Source organism: Micromys minutus (assembly GCF_963924665.1).
Source record: "Micromys minutus genome assembly, chromosome: 1".
Lineage (NCBI taxonomy): Eukaryota > Metazoa > Chordata > Mammalia > Rodentia > Muridae > Micromys > Micromys minutus.
In genome coordinates, this window is record NC_137969.1 from 254,826,105 (window position 1) to 254,852,175 (window position 26,071).

Consider the following 26,071-nt stretch of genomic DNA (forward strand, 5'->3'; position numbering starts at 1 on the left):
CTAGTGACTCACCCATGCTCTCATGTATTCATTCGCAAACAGACCTCTGATTCTCCCGAATTTGCCCTTTGTGTCCTGGTACCCAAGTAAAAATCCAAATGGACAGGTGAGAAAGAGGGTAGTGTCAGAAGCGATGCCAGGTAATAAAGATGTCACTGTCACATTGCAAAGAAAGGCGGTGTGGATGCTTGAGAGCATGGGAGATCCAGGGAGTAAGAAAGACCTGTTTAAAAGTCATCCGGTATCTAGGCCACTGGGTCCATGGAATTTAATTTCTGGTGGGTTTAGTTTGTGGTTGGTTGCCAAAACAGATGGGTACTTTGAAAGTACCGCATTGACCTATGGGACATGTACACAACAGGAGTTTAAGGGACAATGGCTTAAAGTTTATGGGGCAGCCTATGGGGAGAGTGGGGTGTTGGGGTGGTAGTCACTGGAGTCTTGCTGAGTGGCTTGACAAGAGATAGTTGCTGCTGGGCCATAGAGAGGAAAAGAATCTCCTTAGAGAATTAAGCACCCACCCCACAGCAAGTGACAGGAGGGTACCATTTACTACATGTTGCCTAGTAGCAACTTCTTCTCTGAGTTCCTTTCATATCTGATTGCATCGACCCATCTCAGGTTAGGTAGGTGTGTACCGTCAATGTTTGTGATGGAAGAAGTGGAAAGATAGACATTCAGGGTCTTGTATAGGCACTAAGACGAGGAGCAAGAACAAACTAGGAATTTGCATGTGGAATACTCCCTGTCCTAGTCACTGTTCCATTGCTGTGAAGAGACACCAAGGCCACAACAATTCTTATAAAAGAAAGTATTTAATTGGGGCTTGCTAACAGTTTCAAAGGTTAGTTCATTATCATCATGGTGGGGAGCATGGTGGCATGCTGGCGGACAAGGGTGATGGAGAAATGACCTAGAGTTCTAAAGAGATGACACAGAGACACAGAGACAAAGAGAGAATTAGACCTGATGTGAGCTTTTGAAACCTGAAAGCCTACCTGTGCCCCAGTGACACACATTTCCTACAAGGACACACCTCCTAATCCTTCTATTTCTATCAAAGAATTCCACTACCTGGTGACTAAGCATTCAACTATATGAACCTAGAGGAACCATTCTTATTCAAATGACCACAGTCCCCATTCCTGTCATGTAAGGTCCTGGTGTAAATTTGTGTGCATCTGAGTGGGTATGCACACACTCATGCATATCTGCCTGTGTTATCATGCATGTGCGTTCATTGTGTTTGAGGGACTATGATGTGAACACATGCGTGTGTGTATGCTCATGTGTATGTGAGAAGTCAACTGTGAGTTTAAGGTGAATGGAGAGTATATTAGTTCACTGAACAGTTTCTTTTAGTGTGACCCTGATATCCCTTTCTAGTGGCCTCTCCATTGTTTGCCTCAGGTCTCATGTGCTTTGAGTTTATTTAGCCCACAGAAACAAACAAACAAACAAACAAACAAACAATCAGGAGGCAGGAGGGGTAAACCACAGCATACTTATAGAATGTTGGGGACTTGAAGGGAGGCAGGCGACAGAGATGAGTAAGGATGGGGCAGCAGGACACAAGCTTTGCCTATAGCCAAGGATGCCAGGCATTTTGAGTGTGGGAGGCTGGGTGGAGAGTGGGGATTGAGAGGAGGGTCTGTCGCTTCTCTCTGCATAGAAGGCATCCTCTTCCTGGGCTTCACGTAGAGGGAAAGCACTTTTCTCTGCGGTTGCAGGCTTCTCTTGTCCTGGTCTACTTCACCTGCCAGAGAGCCCTGAGGTCATACAGAGGCTGTTGTCTGAGAAACAGGGCAAGTCTCCGGAGCTACATAGGACCCAGAAGCTGGACAGCAACCATGGCCTCCCAATTACTGGTTTATCCCTCATCCCCCAATTACTGCCACTCCAGAAGTGCTGATGGATTTCAGAATGTCCCTGGATGGCACCTTACATATGCCCGGGAAGGGTTGAGAAGGGGATGGTAGGAGGCCCACCTTGATGAAGGTGACGAAGCCACTGTAGAGCAGTGTGAGCAGGAAAAGGGCCACAAAGGTACACAGTGTGGGCCACAGGCTGTTCTCCTCCTCTATGTCCATGTAGCTCTCGCTTTGTTCATCCCTGATGCACGGGTTTGGGATGGAGTTGACTATTCCTGGGGAAGAATCGGCACTCATGAGAAGGTGTCCATTCTACAGAAGGACCATTTCTTATTAACTTGGTCTCCTGTCTCCTGTACAACCTTCCCGTCCAGCAGCAACATCGTGGCCATGTGCCCTCCTCCCGCCAGTGCTTACCCACTTCCTATCCTAAGTGCCTACTAACCGCTTTGCCACACAGAACCCTACCACCAACCCCTGCCACAGCCTGCTGTGCTCTGGAGTCTCACACATAGATTGGTCTGCATGGGACTGGCAGACCTAGCCCAAACCTGATGTGAATCTAGGCCACTGTCACCTGAATGGTGCAGGTGGGCCTGATGGGTTACTACTTAAGAAGACCTAGAAAAAGCAGCTAGACCAGCTAGGCTTTCTCAGAAAGATGTATCAAGAAAAAGGCAGAGAAGGGGAGTAACATTTTAAGAAAAAAGAAACAGTATTCATGGTCCACACACTGGGAAAGAGTACTATTCTGGAGTCAGAAGGAGCCCTGAGTCTTTGCAAGTGAAGGGAGTGATCAGAAAGCATCCTTGCTATGGTAACTAATCCTAAAGGAGATAGGAGGAACTAGAAGATGTTAAAGACAGTTATGTCACAACTAAACATGCATGTGAAAATCCCAGCTGGAGACCGAAGTGTGTGGTCCGAGGTCAGAAAGGATGGTGTTTGATGTTCAGCCCAGGAAAATACATTTCCTCAGAAAGCACATCTCAACTCAAGGAGTGAAAGTCCCGGCAGCTGGGAAGAATTAAGGAAAACACCATGGGTCACAGGGCTGCCTGGGTGTCCGTTCCACAAGTGCTATTTGAAATGAAGTCTGTGGATGGACTGACCTAAAGGCATTTTAACATATCGAAGTATTAAGTACTGAAATCATCTGAGTATTATAGGCCATTGAATCTTAAAATAATAAGAAACATTGTCAGGCTCTTTTACTCAGTTTCCAGTTTCAATTACCTATGGTTGGAGAACAAGGTGGTGAAAAGCCTACTGGTAGCTCATAACTGTTTGTAACTTTAATTCCAGGGGATCTGACTCTCTCATACCAACATATGTGTCTCTGTGTGTATACATACATACATACACATACACACACACACACATATATATATATACATACACATGTATGTATATACATGAACATCTCTTTATCTCTTTCTCTCTACCTACCTATGTATGTATATATGTATGTATGTATGTATGTATGTATGTATGTATGTATGTATGTATGTATCTATCTCTCAGAGTTATTGAGAAAATTTAAGCTTTATGACTAGTCCTGGCTGATATAACTTTTTGAATATATTTTAAACAAGAAATTCTCTGGTTTTAAGTCACACACTTTGGAACAGTGTGATAGGCTCTCGCTTTGCCTGGAATGTCAGCCTTCCCTTTGTTTACACACCTGTCTGTTTGTCAGTCTGGATCTACCTCAGCCACAAGCTGATGGCTGAAGTAACACATGGCGTGGTAACAATCATGCTTTCAGGCATCCACAGAAGGCCTTGGGACAGGTCCCACAGAGATAAGAGAGGTTAGCGTTTGTTTGTTTATTTATTATTGGCTTTTTTTTACTGTAATTTACAGAAGTGCTTCTCTACAATGTACTGGGAAGTGGAAAAGCAAATTTTCTTCCCACATGTAGTATGAAGCAACTTAACACAGAGGAAAATAAGATAACCAGACTCAGAAAGGTCTCAGGTAAGGGCAGGGCCGTCAGGTCTCCTGGGAGGGTCATCCGACTCAGGCAGAGGGCGGTAACATCCTAGAATCATGGGAAAAAATCAGATAAATGATAAATGGTGGCTGGAAGAGAGGGTTCTCTAGTAGAAGAAGCAGCTTTGAGAAGACTTGCCAGTGGGGGAGGTTGGGATCTGCTCACACCCTGCAAAGCTCTGGGACTTCTTATAGCAAGGGGAACTACGAATGCTTTCCCAACATTTCATATACTTCAGGTCTAATTCCATGTACTGCTTTTGTCTTGGTTATCAATAATTTTGTATTTTGTAATTACTGATTACATGCTAGGTACTGTATATACATGGATTATAGAGTTTGGGGTGAAATGCCTGTTCTTTGCAATTGGGAACTGAGCTTTCCCGGAGCTGGGTGTGGGGATCATAATTGACTCTGTCTGTAGGTGCTTTTGTTTAACCATTACGTTCAGCAGGCCTTGGAGCTGGTGCACTGTGCTCCTAGGTATTCCTCGTGTCTCCTACATGGGAGGTTAGGTAAATGGTGATTGGCTCAGGATTTGGGACTCTTCTGGGTTCTTATCCCTCTTGGCAGCTAAAGTGTTTACTAAAATTTTGGCTGATTTCTTGGTGATTATAAATGTCCTTTGGCCTATCCGTGCCCAGGACGGGATAATGCAGCTGTCTCCCCTCACCTGGACATGTAGTCTTCCTGAGCTCTGCTGAGCCCTTCTCTCTCTAGTAGTTTTGAATAAAATTATGATGTTAAAAGTTTACTTGGTAGTTTTCCTTTCACCATGGCCTATGTGCCTATTCAAATGTTCTTCCACATGTACGTAGAAACAGGATGTTTAAGAGAGTCTCTTGGCAACAGGGTGATGGGGGGGGGGGAAGAATTGGCTCCATAGAGACAAGGGGAGGTTCCAGAGGTGCTGGTGGACAGAACTAAGAACACCATTGCTCTCAGGAGTTGGTGTGATGGAGAAGTATTGTGTGGAACTCAGGCAGATGTATGTACCTCATGACATGTGAAACATGGAGTAGGGACAGACCAACAGGCAGGGCTGGGGGGGGAGCAGGAGAGGAGAAAGAGAGGAAGGTGGGAACAACCTAATGAGGACTATAGGGCATGTCCAGGCTTCCTGAGGATGCCGTGATGAGTGTGAGCATGAGTGTGAGCAGAAGGTATTGATGCTAATCTGACTGTAGCTCTGAGGAGTGACCTGTGAAAATCTGTAGGGAGATCCTGAGGGAGTCAAGTAAGAGACTTGACTTTTAGTAAAAGACCTTTAGTGTCCTTTGAGGAAGCAATGCCACAGGGGGAAAAGAAAAGGCCAATTTGGGCCAGGCTCCTTTCAGTACTAATGAGGCACCACACAAGGAGAGTGGGTCCAGCCTTCCCCTCCTGGCAGGAGGTAAGCCATTAGAACCAGTGGAGCTGTAGCCTCTGTTCTCAGTCAGTACAGGGCAGCCAGAAACAGGCATGGCCTCTGGAGGACTTTCTCACTACTGGAGCACCTAAGATCCTGAGGCATCCTAAAGATCCTGAGGCATTGACAGCAGATAGCTTTCAAAGCTTGGCTGGCATACTGACAGCTCTGCTGGGCCTGGCATAGTCTCATGGGATGCTGCAGTCCCGTTAGGTCCCTCCATCTATTTTGTGTACCTGGGTGTGTGGGTGGAGGTTGTGGACGCACTGTGGCATTTCCGGAGTCTAAATGGGGGAAGTGTGGCTGATTTGGGCCTCTGAAGGCCACACTGAGCACAAGACTTACCTAGAATTGATATGCTGGGGCACACATCTTGGCCACCATGATGATGCCTGAGGATGCCCCCCTACAGCCTGATCCATCCCTACCACTCTCATACTTAGGGACCCTCAGATGGAGCCTGTCTGATACCTTTCAGTCTCAAGCTTATGTCAAGCTTACAGTAGACTCTTCTGCAGATGAGAGGAAGAAATGAGGCAGAGGACTCTTGGCCTCAGGTCTAAGGTATCAGAGAAGCTAGCATCTTTTATGTATGAGGTGCTGTGTTTCAAGCTGTAGTAGCTGTTGTTTACTCCCTGCCGGGGTGATAGGAACTCCTGCCAACGAGTCTGAGCTGCCTGAGAGCGGAAGACTTTTAGAGCAGCCCTTGGCTGAACATCTTCTTTTACATGGTGTGAATGGCATGCCTTCTTGAACTGGACCTGCAACACGTGGTTTCACTCTAGTAGATATCAGATTAAAGAAGATACTGCAATCCTTGGAAACAATACATGTGAGATGGCATATCGAGCCAACTGTGGGGTGCCTGCAGTGTGTGCTAAGATGTGTGATTAAGGCTAAGCTGTCTGCCTAGAAAATCTCACCCGTGTAATGAAGGACTACAATGGGAAAATGACTCACAGATGCTGCCTTCCATAGCAGTCTCTGATTCTGCAGGAAAAAGGATTATGATGGAGATGCTAGCTTGCCATCTCTTAGAACAGGCAGGGGATAAAGAAAGAGGGTCCAGATCAGATTAGTGCTAAAGAGACTTTCCTGTGATCTGAAAACCTGGAACGGGTGAAGAAGATAAGGAAGCGAAGAGGGAAAAGCCTGCTGGATTCCTTCATAGCCTGGACACATGGGACACGGAAGAGAATCAGCATCGTGAGGTGAAGAATCAGGAGTAGGACCATTCATCTTTCCCTGAGACAAAGGCTTCATTTATCTGAGGAGATACGTGGGAAATTATTCCACTGACATCTAGCTTCCTGCAAGAGAGAATGTTTTAACTCACAGGACATAGCCACACCACAAGGGAAGGAGAAGACCAGTTAGACCTGTGCCATAAACAACACGAACAGACAAAAACCTGCACACAGCAGAGATACTCAGATACTGGCTGAGATGCCCATGAACATCATATATGACTGAAAGATGATGTAAAGTTTAAAAAAAAAGTCTAAACATGTGAGAAGTGGTGTTCAGTGGCCGCTGAAGTGGTAAAGTTTTTGCTGGAGAGTTAAGAAGGAGCAGCCTGAACAGGACCCACACAATGGTACTGGCTTTGTTGGGCTTCATTATAGGATGTGATCTTTAATAGTAGCCAAGACTCTGATAGATCTGAATGATTTAGAAAAATGTGTGGGTAGGGTATGTGAGATGCTAAAGCATTTGGGAGGATATATATATATATATATATATGATAGTGGGCGTTATACAGGTTACTCAAAAAATGTGGCAAGATTTGTGTTAAGTCAGTTTCTAGAGAAAAAAATGACAAAAATCAAATTCTGCGCTGTGGATCTTTGAAGGCTAGAAAGTAATAAGAGTTTCTGGAATTCTCGTCAAATATTCTGATCCTCTGCATACCGCAAGCTGCATGAACAGGCAAGGTCTGTCCTTGCATATGATATCAACACATGGACGCATGATCGGCAAGCACCTAAGGCTACCTGTCCCATATGCCAGGTGGACTTCATAAAGGCCTAAGCTTTTCAAGTGAGGAATGTTAATGTGCTGTCACCTACATGGACTTCCATAGACTTTTTCTAAGCATTTCTATATAAGCAAGCAGTGGGACAAGCTGCCATCCATTAAGGGTTTTATCCAGTCCAGTGTTATACATAGGCACTCATAGAAAATTGCAAGTAAAAGGGGGCAATCATTTCATAAATATTGATAGGAATAGTGTGACTAAGAACAGCTACAGCCAACGATGATTCCACCTGCCTTACAGACCTATAGTGGCTGAGTTGATAGAAGAAAACCCCAGTGACTCATTCAGAGTTAAAATATAGGAAGCGCCATGTGAAGTTGGAAAAAGATATTCCCTCATGCTAAAGATTGTTTAATGGAAGCCCCGGTGGCTGAGCTGGGCCACTTCTGCATGAATTATTTTTCAGGGAGACCCCCTAAAGAGCCACAAGCGGCAAAAGTTTTTACCGTTGATTTTACTTGCATGCCAGAAGTAGATGGTAAATTTCTACTGCTAAAGACTTCACCAACTTTGGGTGTAAGATGCAGAGAACATGGGCTAGGACTGAGGTGGAAGGAAGCTACCTTCCTGCCGGCTGTTTTTTTTTTTTTTTTTTTTTTGCCATGCTGGGAGATATTATATATGACAACATGCTCATGGATGGACATGGACTTTGAGTGCTACACTAACCATCTTGCTATGTAAGATGTGCTTACTGGAGTAATGGTGGTATAGCAGTTATGGGTGCAACCAACTGTTTTTCCTATTTGACTTAAGATCTGCTCTGCAGTAGGGAAAAGCCTATCTCTGCGGAGTTCATAGGCTCCAGTAGAGAAGAAACTGCTATTGCTTGCTACCTGGATGGCATGGACTTGTAAAAACCGAATTACAAGCATTCACATTTATGTGCACAGCTTTCAACTTTACTCATGGAGGGATGCTTCATCTCCCAGTGAGCAGAAGCAGTTATTGCAGGGGATTCATACTTGGTCAGGCTGCCGAGAGTAAGTGACTGTTTCTGTGGAACAGTGGCCCTAGAAAATAAACACCTATATCACTTTCTTCAGGGTTGAGTAGACACCATAGAGGAAAGGACTGAAAAAACGTAAGAGTTGTAGAAAGGGTGAAGTGCTATATCTTCTAAACAGAAGCAGATAAACACAGTGTTCCTCTTACCTAGACAATGCAGACCTCTTCTCCCCAAACATGAATATTTGTCTGTCATGGGTACTCAGTGCTCTACTTACTTGACACTTTTACCCAGTTGTGACTTACCACTAATCTCCAGGCTCTTGCTGGCTTTAAGCTTGGTCTTCGAGGCCTCATGTTCCACCACACATGTGTAAGTGTCAAGTGAAGGGCTCAGAGCTACTGGTAGTTTCAGGATACTCCAGGTCTGAAATTTTTTTTCAGACTGGAGGATGGGATGAGCAGTGACAAAGTTCGTAAGGTTCTTTTTACTGTGGATGCTCAGCCACATGAGGCGGATGTCTTTGGGGAAAAAGCCGGATACTTCACACATGAGCCAAGTTGGCATATAAGGATGGGTGGGCATGGTCAGGATGTTCACAGTGAGGTTGCTGGGTGCCATGGCCTCTGCAAGGAGAAGTAGTAAGAGGCTTATTTTGTCATGCTTGGGCTAGAAATGTGTGAGAGAACAGAGGAAATTTCCTTTCTTATCTGACTACAGTTATGGCTTGAACAATGTTGGGGGATGGATATATGGTTAGATGGGGCATTGGACAGCCTTGGAGTGGGGTGGGATAGGTTTCATCTATAAAACAAGGCTGCCCTGGCTTGGGGCCCAAGAGCTTCGTGAAGAAAGGTTTATGCTGAAGACATTGCATCTCCTGGTCACATTCTAGCTCCTAGGGATGCTCAGTGCCTCCTGAACAGACGAATGCTTTGTTTCTATATGGTTCTTTTTTGTTAGTACAGGTTTCTTTGGTGTCCCATCTATTCTCTTTGTCCTCTATATTGTATTCTGAAGCCAAGGCCAATCCTAGGCTTTTTATCTTCCAACCTAGATAGGGTGTGTGTGTGTGTGTGTGTGTGTGTGTGTGTGTGTGTGTGTGTATGTGTGTGTGTGTGTGTGTGTGTGTGTGTGTGTGTGTGTGTGTGTGTGTGTGTGTTTAGGTTAGGAGGCATTGCCAGTGAATCAGTGGGTAGAGATAGTGGAGACTTTTCTGACCTGTCCTATGGAAACTTCAGATTCTGCTTTAGCCTGAAAGGTGAGGAAATCTGTCTTTCTCTTCTGAGAGTGGCCTTGGAGGCCACAAGGGAGCTCTTCTTTCCACTAATATTCCTTCATTGTGCTTTCTGTGGGCAGTTTATAGTTCTTGATCTAGCATAGATCAAGTCTGCCCTCTTGGAAGTTCTTAGATGTCATAGGTTTCTCAGTGTTCATGGACATTCTTTTAAAACTTACATTGGCATTTCCAGGCTTACAAAGCCACTGAGCCATAGATCTACAGTAGTCCCAGGGTTGGCTATAACACAAGAATTGGATGCACAATTTGCAAGTATTTCTGTAAACCAACATGTTATCTCTTTACTCTTTTACATGGGGTCTGTTTTTCTCTCAGTGTACTACAGGCTGACACTAAAACTCAGGCTTGGGAGAATCATAAACCATGAACTTCTCCAAACAGAACTAGTTAGGACTTTTTTTTTCTTGAGGCTGCTGATGGGCAAGGGTAAGATTTATCAGTTAGGTACTGATACAATGAGATGATATAGTTAGGAGTAAGTGGAGCAGCGTATAGGGTAGGATAAGTCCTCAAGTCTAGATGTGATGGTCCCCAGCCCTTTAATGAGATTGTTATTGTATCTCAGAGATGTCCTGTTGTCTGTCTGGTCACAATGCCTGTGGAATTCATGAGGATATCACAGTTTGGCTCAGATACACAGGGCTCATGTCCTATGGGCCAGGCAGGTCCTATGGGCCAGGCAGGTCCTTGCACTTGTCCTTTCTCCATTTACCATTAGCTCAAAAAGGGATTATGGCTTCAAAGAGTTAGGGTGATACTTGTTGTTGCCTGGATAGGGCCTGGCTTGAAGTAGTTACAGAAGTCATTTTAATAACTCTTTCTACCTAGGATGTACATTGACAGCTCAGAGAAAGAGTCATGGAGGGTTTCCAGGGGGAGGAGGTGTAAGGTTGAAGAGATGAGTTGGCAGAAGGTATACTGAATTTCTTACCTACTATGTTCATTTTGGTGGCAATAGCTTTGGTGGCTTCTGTGGAGTTCTTTGTTTGGGACATTGGAATGACTTTCTGGGAGGACCGAGAATCCCATGACTCTGGAGTCAAAGAAGATGGACAAAAGGTGACAGTGAGAGAGCAGAGTATTCTGAGGAGCCCAGGGTAATGAAAAACAGTGAGAGGAGGGCCATAGGATGGAATGGCACTGGTGTGGAAGGGCCAACATAGCGAGTGGCTTTGCTCATCAGCTGCCTCCTTGAAGTTAGTACAGGGTTTCTGAGGTGTGGATGTAAATGTTAGATTGATGATGTAGCCAAGGAAAGGGAGGGAAAGAATGGGGAAAGAATAAGGAAGGGAGGGATCAAAGGTGGTGGGTCTTCCTTCAGTCAGTCTATGGGGATTAGTTGAGTGTAGGTGTGGGAAGCCCCACAAGACCCTTCTGCACAGTCCAGGGCTACTCACCAGGCACCTTGAAAGTTTTACTTTCCGGGTTGCGTGTGCTTTTTATCGTGCAAGTGTGGGTGAGGTTCAGTTTCGAGGTCGGCACAGAGACCCAGAGGATGATTGTAGGTGGTTTGCTTTGCATGTTAATAAAGACCGTTTTATCTGTCTCTGGCTCCCAGATGATGCTTGATGGAGGTACTAGATATTTTCCAGTTACCAAACAGCCCAGGTACACATTTGTTTTTTCCTCTGGGGCTTTGCACTCTGAGAGGAGGAACATGTCAAGTTTCTCATCTGCAAGACAGAAAGTGAAATTCTGAGGACATGGAACTGGGGACAAAGGTGAGGTCTGGATAGTATCACTCTTCTTGCCAGATTTATAAAGATGATTCAGTCACAGGTAGACAGAGGACAAGAGCTTTGAAGCCCTATGACCAATCTCAGGAGCCGGTCTCTCTGTCACCATCATCTTTTTCTGAAACTCCTTCAGGCTTCTTTGGAAGAGACCTACCTCCTACTCTTCTAAGCACCAATGACCCCCTTCCCTTAGGGATAGAATTCTGTGGCTCTGACAGGAACAGTCACCCTCCTATAGTCTCAAAGCCCCTTGAGCATCTTGGAGCACCTGAGCCGAGCAGCCTGACTCCTTTGCCCAAGCCAAGCATTAGTTCTGTCTGCATTACTCTTCCTACTCAGGTTCTGCGATGTCAGATATCTTTAGTGTCTCACTCCATAGTATTCCAGAGACAAGTGAAGGGTATAGATGTAGACCTTTGACCCCCTTAACAGACTTGCTTGCTCAAGCTCTAAGCACAGAATACCAATATCCATGTGGGGAAGTGAGGGTTTATCACCCAATTCCAGAATCACTTCTGCACCCTATGTCATATACTGACATCTGTGTTAGTTTCCCTGGGCTGCTGGGGCAAAGTGCCACACATGACAATTTGAGCAACAGAACTCTGTTCCTTCTCAGTTCTAGAGGCCAGAAGTCTGGGCTACAGCAGGCGGCTGTCCTCTGTGCGGCAGAAAGAATCTGTCACAGACTTCTAGCTCTGAGGTCATAGTGGGTATAATCTAGCTGAGAATAACTTGTGCTGAATCAGGGTTGGCATCAAACCCAGCAGGACTGGGTTCTTGAAACATGGCAGTAAATACAAAGGACATGCACATGGGAAAGGTCATGCATTTGAAACAGTGACTGGGGTGTTGGTGCCAGGAGACAAAGATTGGTCCAATGCAATTGCTTCAGAGCTAAAAGTCTCCCTGTGGCACAGAGGACAGCCGCCTGCTGTAGCCCAGACTCCTGGCCTCTAGAACTGAGAAGGAACAGAGTTCTGTTGCTCAAATTGTCATGTGTGGCACTTTGCCCCAGCAGCTCAGGGAAACTAAAACAGATGCTGGTATGGGAAGTTGTAACGTTGAGGTGAATTCCTAAAATAGATATGGAATTTGGTGATGGGCCCTATCATCTCTTCTGTGGTCTCTCAATAGACGCTTGCTGCTCTCTGCATCCTGTGGCTACCCACTAGAATCCTAACTCAGAAAGGAGCCATCACCAAGGTGCTACCCAACATGCTTATTTGAAGATTCCCTTTAGGACCCTGGCATCCACAGTTTCCTCCCACAGTTTGCTGTTCTCTCTCACGCCCCGCTCCCAGGTACTCCTCTCAGTGTGACCAGCTAGCTTAGACTTTGCATGTCTGGGAGCTCCTCTAGCTGCTCACATGATGAACAGGGGGATACCCAGCATTGCCCTTACCTTGTATCTATTGTGCTTCCTTCTCTGAACTGAAGCCCATGACCCATCGCCCCCTCCTTCCCATTCCTGATCTGTGAGCAGCTACAACTGATCTTTATCCCGTTTCTTCACATTGTCATGCAGACAGAGAGCTTGAGTCCTTGAGTTATTGACTAAACACCTAGGGCTTGTCATGTTGCAGGAGGTGTACAAACATCCTAGAGATCTCAGCCAATTCCCCCAAGGCACAACCCACATACCTCAAAGGTTTGGATAAGACCCAAAGTATTGCACTAGCTGGAAGCAACACCAGCCCGAGACGGTGGGATGTGGTACAGAGCTGAGGTTAGTTTCCAGATTCTGTTGCTTTTGGGAGATCAGGCCTGGGATTTTCTCTGCTGTACTTCCTTTATTACATCAGGGTGGATAAACCAGACTGCTACCTATTAGCTACCTGTGTTGTACTTTGCTGATGGAGCTCTCTCTCTCTCTCTCTCTCTCTCTCTCTCTCTCTCTCTCTCTCTCTCCCTTCTTCCATACCTCCTTTTTCTTTTTCTCCCTCAAGCCCCATCAGACGGCTCCATTTCCAGTTCCCAAGCTCTATTCAGATAATCCTTGAGGCCAACACGGTAGGAAAGGTTTGAAAACAGAACAAATATCTTCACAATAAAGTGGCTTCACAAGGACAAGTATTTATTTACAAGTGACATTGGTATACAGCACAGTTGTCTGCAGTTCAGACATTGCTTTAGGTTTCACAAGTTGACAAAGTCTTTGATCAGTCTAGAGAGAAGCCCATTTCAGAGATCAAAGTTGGAGGGCAACACAGGAAAGATGTGGGAATAAGTTTACTAGTCATACAGGCAGGTACCCTGATCCCAGAGGAAGTGTCACTGTGGGAGGGTCTTTTGGTCTCTGATGTCCTTCCATGCTGAGAGTCATTTCACCTGCAGGTGACAGAGACAGTGTTAATTGCTGTCCACTTTTAGGGAGTAGAGGTAGGGGCAGTGAGGACTGGTGAGTCCCTGTCCCTGCCCTGTGTCCTCAGCCCCACAACCTTGAACAGCCCCACTCTACCTTGAACAGGGTGACGGTGGTGCTGTAGAAGAGGCTCAGGAGGAAGAGGACAATGAAGGTGGAGGCGGTGGTCCATAGGTTCTCAAAGCCTTCCTCCTCAGCATTCACCTCTCCCTCTGTGAAGGGACACACAGAGGGAGGGTCAAGCCAAGCCTTGGGGTGACTGAGCATTTGCTTAAGGGTTGGGAATGTCATGCTGGTTCTGGAGAATCTTAGCGAGTATTGACTAGTCCCACTAATAGCTCAGGCGAGACAGAGGCACAGTACAGGTCAATCTGGAGAGAGCACCAACTTGGGGCCTTGTCCCAGGAGCCCGGGGCAGCAGAGCAAGCAAGACAGATGCAACATATGGACACAGGTAAGGGCGGACTCAGGAGCTGTGGCATGATGGCAGTGGTGTGCCCTGGCCTCTCTCTGAGCAGGTAGCTGTTAGACTGAGAATATAGAGCGGGTTTTCCTGTCTCCTGGGCTCTGGGAAGACCAGAGGCTGTCCCTCCTTACTTCCTGAAGAACCCAGGCACCTCATGGCCCTCTTTGATCAGAGTTCCTGTGTGTTGCTTGTCCTGCCCCTGCCAGCAATCTTGGGTATTGGTATCAAGAGATAGACAGACAGATATCTGAGGGAGACTGTGGGACCAGGACATCTATTGGGACCTCTGATCCCCATAAAGATGAGCCCTTGGGGGACATCTAAAGCCCAGGACCCAAATGGATATGAATATGAAGACTGTCCAGAATGTGAGCCCAAAGAGGCAGTGTTATTGGGTGGTGACTTTTTACAGAGACTCCTTGCTGGTGTGTGTGTGTGTGTGTGTGTGTGTGTGTGTGTGTGTGTGTAAGCTTCTTTTGGACAGTTGCATTATGCCTTCTTCATTTTGGACTGGGCATCAGGATGAGTGTTAGTGTGTCAGACACTCTCACATTGGTCTCCTGAGGTGTTGTATTGATGGAGACACAGCCAAAGCTAACTTTCTGTCATGGATGATCAGTGGGATGTCTATCGCTTGCCCCACGATGTTGAGACAGATAGGCACGCTTTGTTCCTGGGGCTATCTCCCTTAATCATAGAGTGGGCTCCTGAGGAGTATCAGTCACCCAGCCTAGTGTGGGCTCTCTGAGCCATGAGCCCTGGAGATTATAGCTCTGGTCAGAGTCAGGGTGTATCTGTGTGCCATGCCTGTCTATGAGTTAGTGTACACATGTCAAGATGTTTCTGTACTTGTGTGTACATGCATGTCTTCCTGTCTATGTAGTTCATGTGTCTACATTTGACTACAGTATGTTTCTGTGTACCCATAACCATGTGTGTTGGCAACTGTTTCTATGTGCAGTTGTGTGTCCATGCCTGCTTGTCTCTGTAGGCATGTATAAATGTCCATGCATACAGGAGCTCATGTGCACATGTGTGAACCTTTGTATGTGTATCCACGAATACACATTAGTGCATGTGTCTACACGTGTGCATCTCTATATCTATGTATAAATGCATGTCTGTCTCTGTGTGTCTTTGCATGTGCCTGAATGCTGCCCATACCAGGGTAGGCAAGCTTTCAGTCATAGATCTAGAAATAGCTGGAGGAATGGCGTACCCACGCTCTGTTGTAAGCCTTTTTGAGTTCACATACAAGGAGCTAACTGGCAAGGCAGCGGAAGGGATGAGTATGCAGGTGTTTACAGCGCAGACATAACACAACAGTTGCCCCAGCAGGCACGAGCATCGGATAATCAAAACCAGTGACGTTTGAATGGATTTTTTTTTATTTCTAATTTTTATAAAATGCAACATCTCACTCTGACATGGTTAGTTTGCATACACAGAGCAACTGGACCTCCAGGGCCTGCCTGGTTGAGGGCTAGCATGGTCAGTAGCAGGTGCCGCCTGTGTCAGACATGATCAGGGATATATTGTACAGGGTGGGTTTACCAGTGGACTTGTCCACGGTCCTCTCGGTCACCATATATGGCAGAGCCTCGTGGGCTACAACACAGGTGTAGGTCTCTCCAGAGTTCCATTCCTCCTCTGTTACAGTCAGGATGCTGTGGGCGAAGTACAGGCCTGGGTTCCCAGGCTCTGGCATCGAGGCACTGGTCACATACTTGTGTGAGGACAAGGGTTGCCCTCTCTGAAGCCACTGCACAAAGATGTCTGCAGGAGAGAAGCCCCTCACATGGCAGGTGATTGTGGCCGACTCCCTCAGGTTCAGTTGCTCACGGGATGGTGGCAGCAGGTACAGAGCAGGTGGATGTCTGGCCACCTCTGTAAGCAAAGACAGTAGTGAGGATAGTGTGGAAGGGACCTTCCTGCGAGGTACAGGAAGGGCCCTGGAATTGGAGGAGAAAGAAAGGAGGAAATGCCTACCATTGGGTTTTGAGATGGACTTCTTCTGTGGTGAAGGCAGGTCCCTGTGAGTCACGGTGCATACAAACTCCTTCCTGCTGTTCCAGTCTTCCACACAAACATTAGCCACACCCTTAGCACTGAAGGTGCCATTGGGGTAGCTTTCCACGTCTTCAGGGCTGGTTTCCAGTGGTTCACCACTTTTGGAAGCCCAGGAGATATTCAGGGTGTCATAGGTTGCCAGGTTTGTGACCAGACAGGTCAGCTTAGCGGTCTTGCCAATGAAGATGTCAGTAATGGAGGGGGCAATGGGGAAGACTAAGATGTCTGTGGATGGACCTGCAGTCAAGAGAATACTGTGTTAGGTTGTGATGTCTAGTTATGAAGTTGGATAAAAGCTTAGTCTCCATCCCCCAGACCTGCTTAAGGGAAGATGCTGGTCCCTCCAGCTGACTCTGTTCTTACCCTCTGCTGCTTACTGCTCATCCTTGCCCTTGGACACCCTGGGGAGCCAAGGTTCAAGGAGAAAATGACCTTGCCCAGGTGGCAAAGGCCATGATTGTAGGAGGGCTGCCCTAATCTAGGCGGGCTAGGCATTGCTCTTAGCACAGGGCACTCACTGGCAGCACACGTGGAGGACACATTCTTCAGGAAGGAGAGACCCCTGTGATTCACACGGCAGGTATACACATTCAGGTTCAGCCAGTCACTTTCAGTGATGGTCAGTGTGCTTATGACCTTGTAGGTTTGGGGACTGGATTCTTTGTTCTCGACGGTCACTGGATCTGTGGTGAAGCCAGATTTCACAAGCTTCCCATCCTGTAGCCAGGATACTGTGACCTCTCTGGGACTGAAGTTGGTGGCCTCGCAGATGAGTCTGGACTTGCGGGGTGCAGGGCCAGAGAAGGCATCGCGCGGTGGAACAAACACACTCACGTTGGGGCTCATCTCAACCATAACTGGAATGAGAGGTCAAGGCGTGAGCTCGACCTGGCCTAAGCCCCACCCCACTGCTCCCTCTGGGCCATGCCTGGCCCCCCGCTGGGAGGGCTGGTTCTTACCTGGAATCCTCACCCGCAGATCGTGGTTATTTTTGCCATGGTGCACTTTACATACCAAGTATTCATCTGAACCTTCGAGGACATTCTTGGGGGACAGTAGCACCTGCGAGGTGGCTGTGTACTTGTCCCCTGTCCTTAGTGCTGGGAAGGTTCTGATACCCTGGCTGACTTCCGTCTTGTTCTGGTAGTTCCAGGAGAAGGAAATGGAGCTGGGCAGGAAGTCCCGGGCCAGGCAGCCCATGGCCACCAAATTCGCATCGGACAGGGGGCTCTCGCAGGAGACGAGGGGGAAGACAGTTGGGGAGGACTGACTCTCTGAGGACCAGAGAGGGATAAAAGAGAAACGGAGGGGTAAGAGTCCATCGTCCTGTCTCCTGCTTGTCAGGAGATCTTTCTATACTCTGTTGTCTCTGCGCTGCTTCTCTTAAGGTGAGCAGGACTAGCTATGGTAGTAAGTAAGCCTGGTCTACAACAACACGACTGTGGAAGCCTTCACAGACAGGCCTTTAGAATAGGTGGATCTGGCCCTTCAGCCACCAGCAGCCAGCTCCAGAGGCATGAACATCTGCTCGCAGGGACAGGGCTAGATCTTGGCTTTTCAAGTAGCCATGGGCCTGCCCTGCTTTGCCCCCCATTGGACACCCTGGCTGAGAGAACCCTTCTCATTCCAAAGCAATAGGTAGGTGGTGGTGGGTGGAGGGAGTGGCTCAGACTTCTGTATCAGCACACAAAGCTCAGGTTTACACACCAGACAGGCTTGTGGGGTAGGATGAACGTGGGTTATGATGGGGTAACTCTTATGGAATCATCTTGAAACTCCACCATAGCTCACAGTCTGCCCAGGACATGGCCCTAGCCTAACTGGTCCAGGCCTGGTGACACTCATCCAGTTCATCCCGGCTCTGTTCACTCCATCTCAGACCTGCCCATCTCAGGCTGGTTAAGTTAGCTCATCCCAGTTTGGCACAGCTCCATTGCAGCTCAGCTAAACTAATCTGAGCTCAGCTAAATCCAGTTCAGTTTACCTTAGGCCAGCTTGGCACAGGTTAGTACGTACCACTATAGTTTAGCCCAGGATAGCCTAATTAAAATGATCTAGGTCTGGTTAGACCTAGCTCTTCTCAGCCCAGCTTAGTACAGCCCAAGTTAAGGTTATCCAGTACATCTTTTCCCAGCTCAGTCTCGGTCTCCATACCTTATCTCAGTTTAGCTCAGATAGCCTAACTCATCTTAGTTCCTCCCCTCTAGACTCCCTGTTGCCCTTTTGCTCTTAACTCATCTTAGACATGGTCAGCCCAGCCTGATCTAGCTCAGGCCGGGTTAGTTTAGGTCATCTCAAGCAGTCTAACCTTGCTCAGCTCAGCCCATTCTTCCTCATCTAAGTTCAACTCAGCTATGCCAGGCCAGCATAGGATCAGCTTGGCTTCCCCAAGTCCAAGCAGTCCAGGCTCATCTAAATCCTGATAACCCCCAATTTAATCCCCAGCTCAGTTTACCACAACTTGGGCAGTCCATTCTTTTCGCAACCCAGTTTCTCCCGGATCGTCCCAGCTGCACTTCCTGCAGCATAATTCATGTTTTCTCAGGCCACCTCAGTTCAGTTCATGGTAGCTCATGTGAGCCCAGATTATCCCAGCTCATCCCAAACTACCTCATCTAAGCCCTGCTCAGCCTAACGCATCTGAGCCTAGTTCAACTTAGTTCATCCCAACTAAGAGGACTGCAACTCAGATCCTTCCAACTCAGCTCACCACAGATCAGCTCACCCCAGCTCACCCCAGCTCACCCCAGCTCACCCCAGCTCACCCCAAATCACCCAGCTCACCCCAGCTCACCCCAGCTCAGCTCAGCTCACCACAGATCAGCTCAGCTCACCCCAGCTCACCCCAGCTCACCCCAGCTCAGCTCAGCTCACCCCAGCTCACCCCAGCTCACCCCAGCTCAGCTCACCCCAGCTCAGCTCACCCCAGCTCAGCTCACCCCAGCTCACCCCAACTCATCCCAACTCACCCCAGCTCACCCCAGCTCAGCTCACCCCAGCTCACCCCAGCTCAGCTCAGCTCACCACAGATCAGCTCAGCTCACCCCAGCTCACCCCAACTCACCCCAGCTCACCCCAGCTCAGCTCACCCCAGCTCACCCCAACTCACCCCAGCTCACCCCAGCTCACCCCAGCTCACCCCAACTCACCCCAGCTCAGCTCACCCCAGCTCACCCCAACTCACCCCAGCTCAGCTCACCCCAGCTCAGCTCACCCCAGCTCAGCTCACCCCAGCTCACCCCAACTCATCCCAACTCACCCCAGCTCACCCCAGCTCAGCTCACCCCAGCTCACCCCAACTCACCCCAACTCACCCCAGCTCAGCTCACCCCAGCTCACCCCAGCTCACCCCAGCTCAGCTCACCCCAGCTCACCCCAGCTCACCCCAGCTCAGCTCACCCCAGCTCACCCCAGCTCACCCCAGCTCACCTCAGCTCAGCTCACCCCAGCTCACCCCAGCTCACCTCAGCTCAGCTCAGCTCACCCCAGCTCAGCTCAGCTCACTCCAGCTCACCCCAGCTCAGCTCAGCTCACCCCAGCTCACCCCAGCTCAGCTCAGCTCACCCCAGCTCACCCCAGCTCACCCCAGCTTACCCCAGCTCACCCCAGCTCACCCCAGCTCAGCTCAGCTTACCCCAGCTCACCCCAGCTCAGCTCACCCCAGCTCAGCTCAGCTCAGCTCAGCTTACCCCAGCTCAGCTCAGCTCAGCTCACCCCAGCTCACCCCAGCTCACCCCAGCTCAGCTCAGCTCAGCTTACCCCAGCTCACCCCAGCTCAGCTCACCCCAGCTCAGCTCAGCTCAGCTCACCCCAGCTCACCCCAGCTCAGCTCACCCCAGCTCAGCTCACCCCAGCTCACCCCAGCTCATACCAGGTCACCCCAGCTCATACCAGCTTACCCCAGCTCATACCAGGTCACCCCAGCTCATACCAGCTCACCCCAGCTCACCCCAGCTCACCCCAGCTCAGCTCAGCTCACCCCAGCTCACCCCAGCTCACCCCAGCTCACCTCAGCTCACCCCAGCTCACCCCAGCTCACCCCAGCTCACCCCAGCTCACCCCAGCTAAGCTCACCCCAGCTAAGCTCACCCCAGCTCAGCTCACCCCAGCTCACCCCAGCTTACCCCAGCTCAGCTCACCCCAGCTTACCCCAGCTCAGCTCACCCCAGCTCAGCTCACCCCAGCTCAGCTCACCCCAGCTCAGCTCACCCCAGCTCACCCCAGCTCACCTCAGCTCACCCCAGCTCACCCCAGCTCACCCCAGCTCACCCCAGCTCACCCCAGCTAAGCTCACCCCAGCTAAGCTCACCCCAGCTCAGCTCACCCCAGCTCACCCCAGCTTACCCCAGCTCAGCTCACCCCAGCTTACCCCAGCTCAGCTCACCCCAGCTCAGCTCACCCCAGCTCAGCTCACCCCAGCTCAGCTCACCCCAGCTCACCCCAGCTCACCCCAGCTCAGCTCAGCTCACCCCAGCTTACCCTAGCTCAGCTCAGTTCAGCTCAGCTCACCCCAGCTCACCCCAGCTCACCCCAGCTCGGCTCACCCCAGCTCACCCCAGCTCACCCTAGCTCACCCCAGCTCACCCCAGCTTGGCTCACCCCATGTCAGCTCAGCTCACCTCAGCTCAGCTCAGCCCTGCAGAGCCCAGCCCAGAGCGGTTCACTATAGGCAGTAGAGTTTAGCTCCATTAGGCCCAGATTAACATAGTACTTTCCAGCTTGGCTTATCTCTGGTTAAGCCAGCCTAGTGTACCTTAGCTGGCCCAGCTCATTCCAGCTCATTGCAGTCTACCTCACTTCTGCTCAAGCCTAGCTTTGCCTACCTCCAAGTAAGCACCTCAGTTTAGCGCATTTCAGAAGAGCTCAGGGAAGCCTATCCATCTCAGTGCAGCTGTGCTTACTAGAGCCTCGAGTACTGGGGCTCTCAACCATGCTCACTAAACTTTGCTCGGCAGGCTTTATTAGTGTGGCCTTCTCTGGTTCATTACTGTGGCTGGAAAGAGTCCAGCCGATCTGATGGCCTCAGCTGCAGGCCTCCACATATTCTCAGTTTTGTCCCCTCTGGCCTTCCTTCTTCGTCCCCACAACCTAGCCCCTGTCCTCTCACATGACCTAGCTCGAATCTAAGCACTGTCCTCTGATACCATTCTTTAACAACCAGATAGATTCTTCAACAACTGAAAAGTATGTTACTTGCAACTCCAAAATTCATTAGACCATCTTGAGTTGTAGATCAAGGATATAGCAGTGTTTTCTATGAAAACTAAAAAATCTCTTCTTCCAGAATCTCAGGATTGCTTCTTAGACTGAGTCCTTCCTTACTGATTTTAGATTAGCCTCCAATTTAAATTCCTTCTAGATTAAAACCACCATTAAATACCATTCATTTTATCTATATTTACTGCTTAAGAAAAGACAGGATAGATTCAAAATTCAAAACCACGCATATAACTGAAGTAGAGGCAGCACCAGTAACCCAACGAATACACTTCACTGAAACAACTCCAGACAACTGTGTACCCCTTCTCTGAGATTTTCTTAAAGTACCATGAGCCCCATAATTAATGGTTAACAGGCAACATTTTTTCTTTTAAAATTCTCCAATGAGAGTTAAACGGGAGTGACCCAGACAATGGTACTCAAAAGATGCACAAATGCCTCTCTCCAAAAAGCAGTGACTGAAGACTCAGTCCCTCTCAAACAGAAACAATTACTAAGCATTAAAAGCAGCAGCCACAGCTGTGGCTGCCTCTGGCTTACCGTTTGGGGTGCCTGGTTTCGGGGAGGTCCAGAGTCTTTGTGTGGAATCGTTCCTTTAAGGCCATCAAGACTGGCTGGTCCATGAGCAGCCAGGTGGATGGGTGGCAGAAGCCACAACCATACATTCCCAGGCCTGGGTGGTACTGGAGACCCAAAGTCCAGGCCTGCCCAGCAGCAGCCTGGCCTCAGACCTTTGGCCAGTTCTCCAGCAGGGCCAGAGGGAGCTCACACAGAGCATGTGTCTGTAGACTGGCTTAGAAACTCTTCTATTGCACTGACTGATTGAGTGTCCTCTCAACAACCAGCTAGCGTGTTCAACTGAAATAATTCTAGGTAATTGTATTCATAAAAAAAGGGCGCCTTTCTTCTAAAATGAATTTTCAGAAAGTGGTCTTGAAAAAGATTTATGAAGCCATTTTGACCAGTAAGGCACAAAAGAACTAACTTAAAAAAAAATCATGAATAGGTCACTGTAAATGCCTTGGGTATTGGAAAAAGGACTAAATGGAGACCAATAATCAGAGGGAAGAATAATACAGTAACTTCAAAAAGTTTTCTAAATACATTAGAAATTGAACACACTAAAGTCCTTATAAATTTCTTATATAATTTAATTTTGAAAAGGAATACATTTTAGAAATCAATAAACTTAAGTTTGGGGGAAACTTCTCAAGCTAAAATTAAAAGATTGAACTCACTAAGTTAAAAGAGGACCTCCAAGTTTCGGCTGAATCCTCAGCTTATTTTAGAAATGCAAATTATCCAGGTGTTGTTTTGCTCAGCCTGGACTTTCGGTTCTGTGGGGCTGGACAGAACATTTCAAAACCACTTCTCCAAACCACAGCTAGAAGTTTACCTAGTGGTTTTGTCTTCCCTTCCCAAAATAGCCTTGCCATATGACCTGCTTCCTGCCAGCTGCTGCAGGTGTCCTGGTCCTGATCGGCCATCTTGACTCCAACTTAACAATGCTCAATTCATTTAAAAATATTTTAAACTTAATTTATAATTGTCAAAAGTCAGTGCGAAAGAGCCTCACTCCCATTTCTTGGTTAAACTTTCAACAATATCAATTCCACACAAACCAGACTTCAAACTCAGTGACAAGAATTTTTGATACTTAAACATTTAAAAAATGAATACTTGAAATCTCTCTCGAATTTTAAAGTCACAGTATTCTAACTATCTTAGGGACCATCTTAAGGGCATAAACAACATCTTCTAATTTTCCATATGCATACTTCTGTATTCCTTTGGAGGCTGAACTTTTGCATGTTCTACCAAATTCCTCTGGATATCAGCTATCTTTTAAGACCGAGACTAGAGGCCTTATTTCCTTGATTAATTCACTAAGACAGTTTTCTTTCCAGAAAATGAAGTTTTAAACAATCTAGTGCAGAACATTTCTCCACAAATCTAAAGAAAGTGTCTCACTCCACTCTTTGTCCCTGTGCATCAGATACTGTACAAATGCAGTCTCAGAGATGGTCCTAAAGTACATTTCTCAGCTAACACTGTTGCTCTAAAAGATGAACATCTCCAACCACAGCCCAAACTATCCCTCCAGCCATGGGATCTTTTTAGCATCTCCCTCAAATGAGGCTCCAAAATCTCTGTCCCATCATCTGGGGACTCCACCAACACCATCAAATAGATTATTAGTTTTTCGAAGGTGTGGGAATATCTATCCTCAAGGCTCTGAGATTTCTAGGTAGTTTAGACCCCGGCCTCTCCTGGCCAGCTCCCCCAGGGACAAATCTCCAGGATTAGTCTGCAATGCTCCGAAAACTCCACAAGCAAAGGTTAAAAATAAAGATCTAAAGAGGCCAATCTTACCTGAGGAGACGGTGACTGAAGTCCCTTGACCCCAGACGTCCATAACATAGTAATCACAATAGTGAATTTCCCCTCCATACCCCACAAAAACCCCAAAGTCTGACTAGAATCACCCTTGAGCAATTCAAATACCATGCCGACTCCTGGTATCATACAAGAGTCAACCATTTAATAAGTCATTGTTCCACACTCTATTCCTTGCCTGGGAAGAAAGGCTCTTGGACCACTCTTTAGTCTTTAACGGGACCCAAATTCCAGCCTCACCACCGAGAAACCAGTCAGTCACTGACTCTGGCATTGTCATTATAAACTGTCAGCCCCTAATTCTCACAAGAGTCCAATAGACCCTGGACAGAAGTCTGCCCCAGACTTCAAGCCTCAGTCTGGCAGACAGTTCATCTCACTTCAGTTCTGATATCAGCACAGACTAGCAGGTAGAGACAAAGGGGTCGAATATTGGTCCCCATTTGCAGGGAGTCTTAATACTGAATGCCCAGAGTTCCCCCCAAATGCATTTAGAATGAGAGAAGTTAGGACTCACCTGAAGAGACAGTGACCAGGGTCCCTTGGCCCCAGTAAGCAAACCAGTTGTCACATTGTGACAGCCATGATAAGACCCCAGACAATAAATGGTCCTTGGCTAAGGCTCTAGGATTAGCTTAGATGGAGCCCAGTGAAGGACAAAGGCAGCATAGAAGAGAAGGCTCCAGCGGCAATGGTGGCCAAGATCCCTCTAAATCTCTGGCCATAAAGTCTGGGAGCCGAGGATGTCTGTCTGTATCAACCAGAGCCCCCAAAGACCCTGTCTGACTCCCAAGGTGTCCCTAGTCCTTCATGACCTGAAACTCAGATACACACATTTTCCCCCCTGGACAAATTCAGTAAAATCTGTCTAAGCTGAATAGAAGAAAGAGGTTGTAAGGACTCACCTGAGGAGACTGTGACCATGGTCCCTTGGCCCCAGTAGTCAAAGTAGTCACACTGTCATAGAACCGTTTAGTGGGTGTACAAAAACCCCTACATCTACCCATTCAGCCTAATAACGTAAAAGCCTATTTTCTAGGATTGTCACTGTCCCATAGGTGATTAGCCTTTGCCTGCCCCTTTTCCTGGGAGCAAAGACTCCATCCTTACAGAAAAGTTTCTGCAGGATTCGGAGTGTGCAGATGGTCGGACATAGGGAGATCTGAGAATATCTTTCCCAGTTTCAGAATGGAAGGTGCAGAAAGAAAGCGATTTTACTCAAGAAAAGAGTGACCTTGGTTCCTGTGCTCCAGATAGCAAAAACATGGTCCCTGCTGCTGGACAAACAAAAACCTGACTCTGAACTAGACACAGATTATGTAGAGATCCCAGAGAATTGGCTGGTCGCCAGTCAGAGAAGGTAGAAGCCAATAGATCTTACCTGCGGAGACGGTGACCATGGTTCCTTGGCCCCACACATCGAAGTACCAGTAGCTACACGGTCTCTCTTTTGCCTCTGTTCCTATACCAAAACTCTTGCTGCAGCCTGTCTTGGCCCATTTGAACCCCACAGTCCCCAGATGCAGGGTTCACCTGAGGAGATGATGCCCCGAGTTCCCTAGACCCAGACATCAGCGTAATTACAGACACAGTGAAGTAGCCCTCCATCCAGGACCATATAAGACCCAGCCCAAAGCCCCTTGGAGTCCTCAGTAGGGTTCAAGCTTCAGAAACACAGCTATTTGGAGAGATCTCCACCCTAATTCAGCTGGATGGGCACACCTGTAGGATGGTATCTTTCAGGCTAGCTTTGGCTAGCACAGTGAGACACTGTAAAGGGAGAAGAGAAGAAGGAAAAAGGAGAAGGAGCAAGGAGAAGAGAGAGGGAGCTGCTCCTACCCTGCACTCTCAGTAAACCCCACCTGCTGCTCTGGCCTGGGATCCTCTTGGTAGTCCTTACCAGGACACTGCACCTGCCCTTCTGATGCTTTGTTTGTTCACCCTTTCCCCATCCAAGACCTGTCCACAGTAACTGGTTCTCCTCTGCACTGTCTTCTGCCCTCTAGAAAGCTCCTCTCAGATCTGCCCTTTTCTTCTGCAGCTTTCTCAAGCCTCTCTACTTCCTCATAACTCAGACAGGCTGCCCCTGGAAAGCTTCAGACGGAAGGCTTTTGTTGAGCCATGAGTCACTGTGGTTCCAGTTAGCACTGTGTTCCTCCACTTTGTCAAAACCTTGCACCAGTCACAGACCACAGGGACTCTGAGTCTTAAACCTCACACTAGCCACAGCATATGGATATCCCAATCCTTAAACTG

General features: G+C 47.9%; 2 gene segments (V, D, J or C); both read right to left on the minus strand.

Annotated features, from left to right (window-relative positions):
- Positions 1–234: 234 nt before the first annotated feature.
- LOC308418116 (Ig delta chain C region membrane-bound form-like) lies at positions 235–13,252 on the minus strand. The segment is given in 5 exons: positions 13,222–13,252; positions 10,959–11,234; positions 8,567–8,887; positions 1,989–2,146; positions 235–339 (listed from the first exon to the last, which is right to left on the minus strand).
- Positions 13,253–13,404: 152 nt separating this feature from the next.
- On the minus strand, positions 13,405–24,762 carry LOC308426192 (immunoglobulin heavy constant mu-like). The segment is given in 7 exons: positions 24,721–24,762; positions 17,158–17,472; positions 16,717–17,055; positions 16,118–16,435; positions 15,683–16,015; positions 13,759–13,874; positions 13,405–13,628 (listed from the first exon to the last, which is right to left on the minus strand).
- Between the last annotated feature and the right edge of the window lie 1,309 nt (positions 24,763–26,071).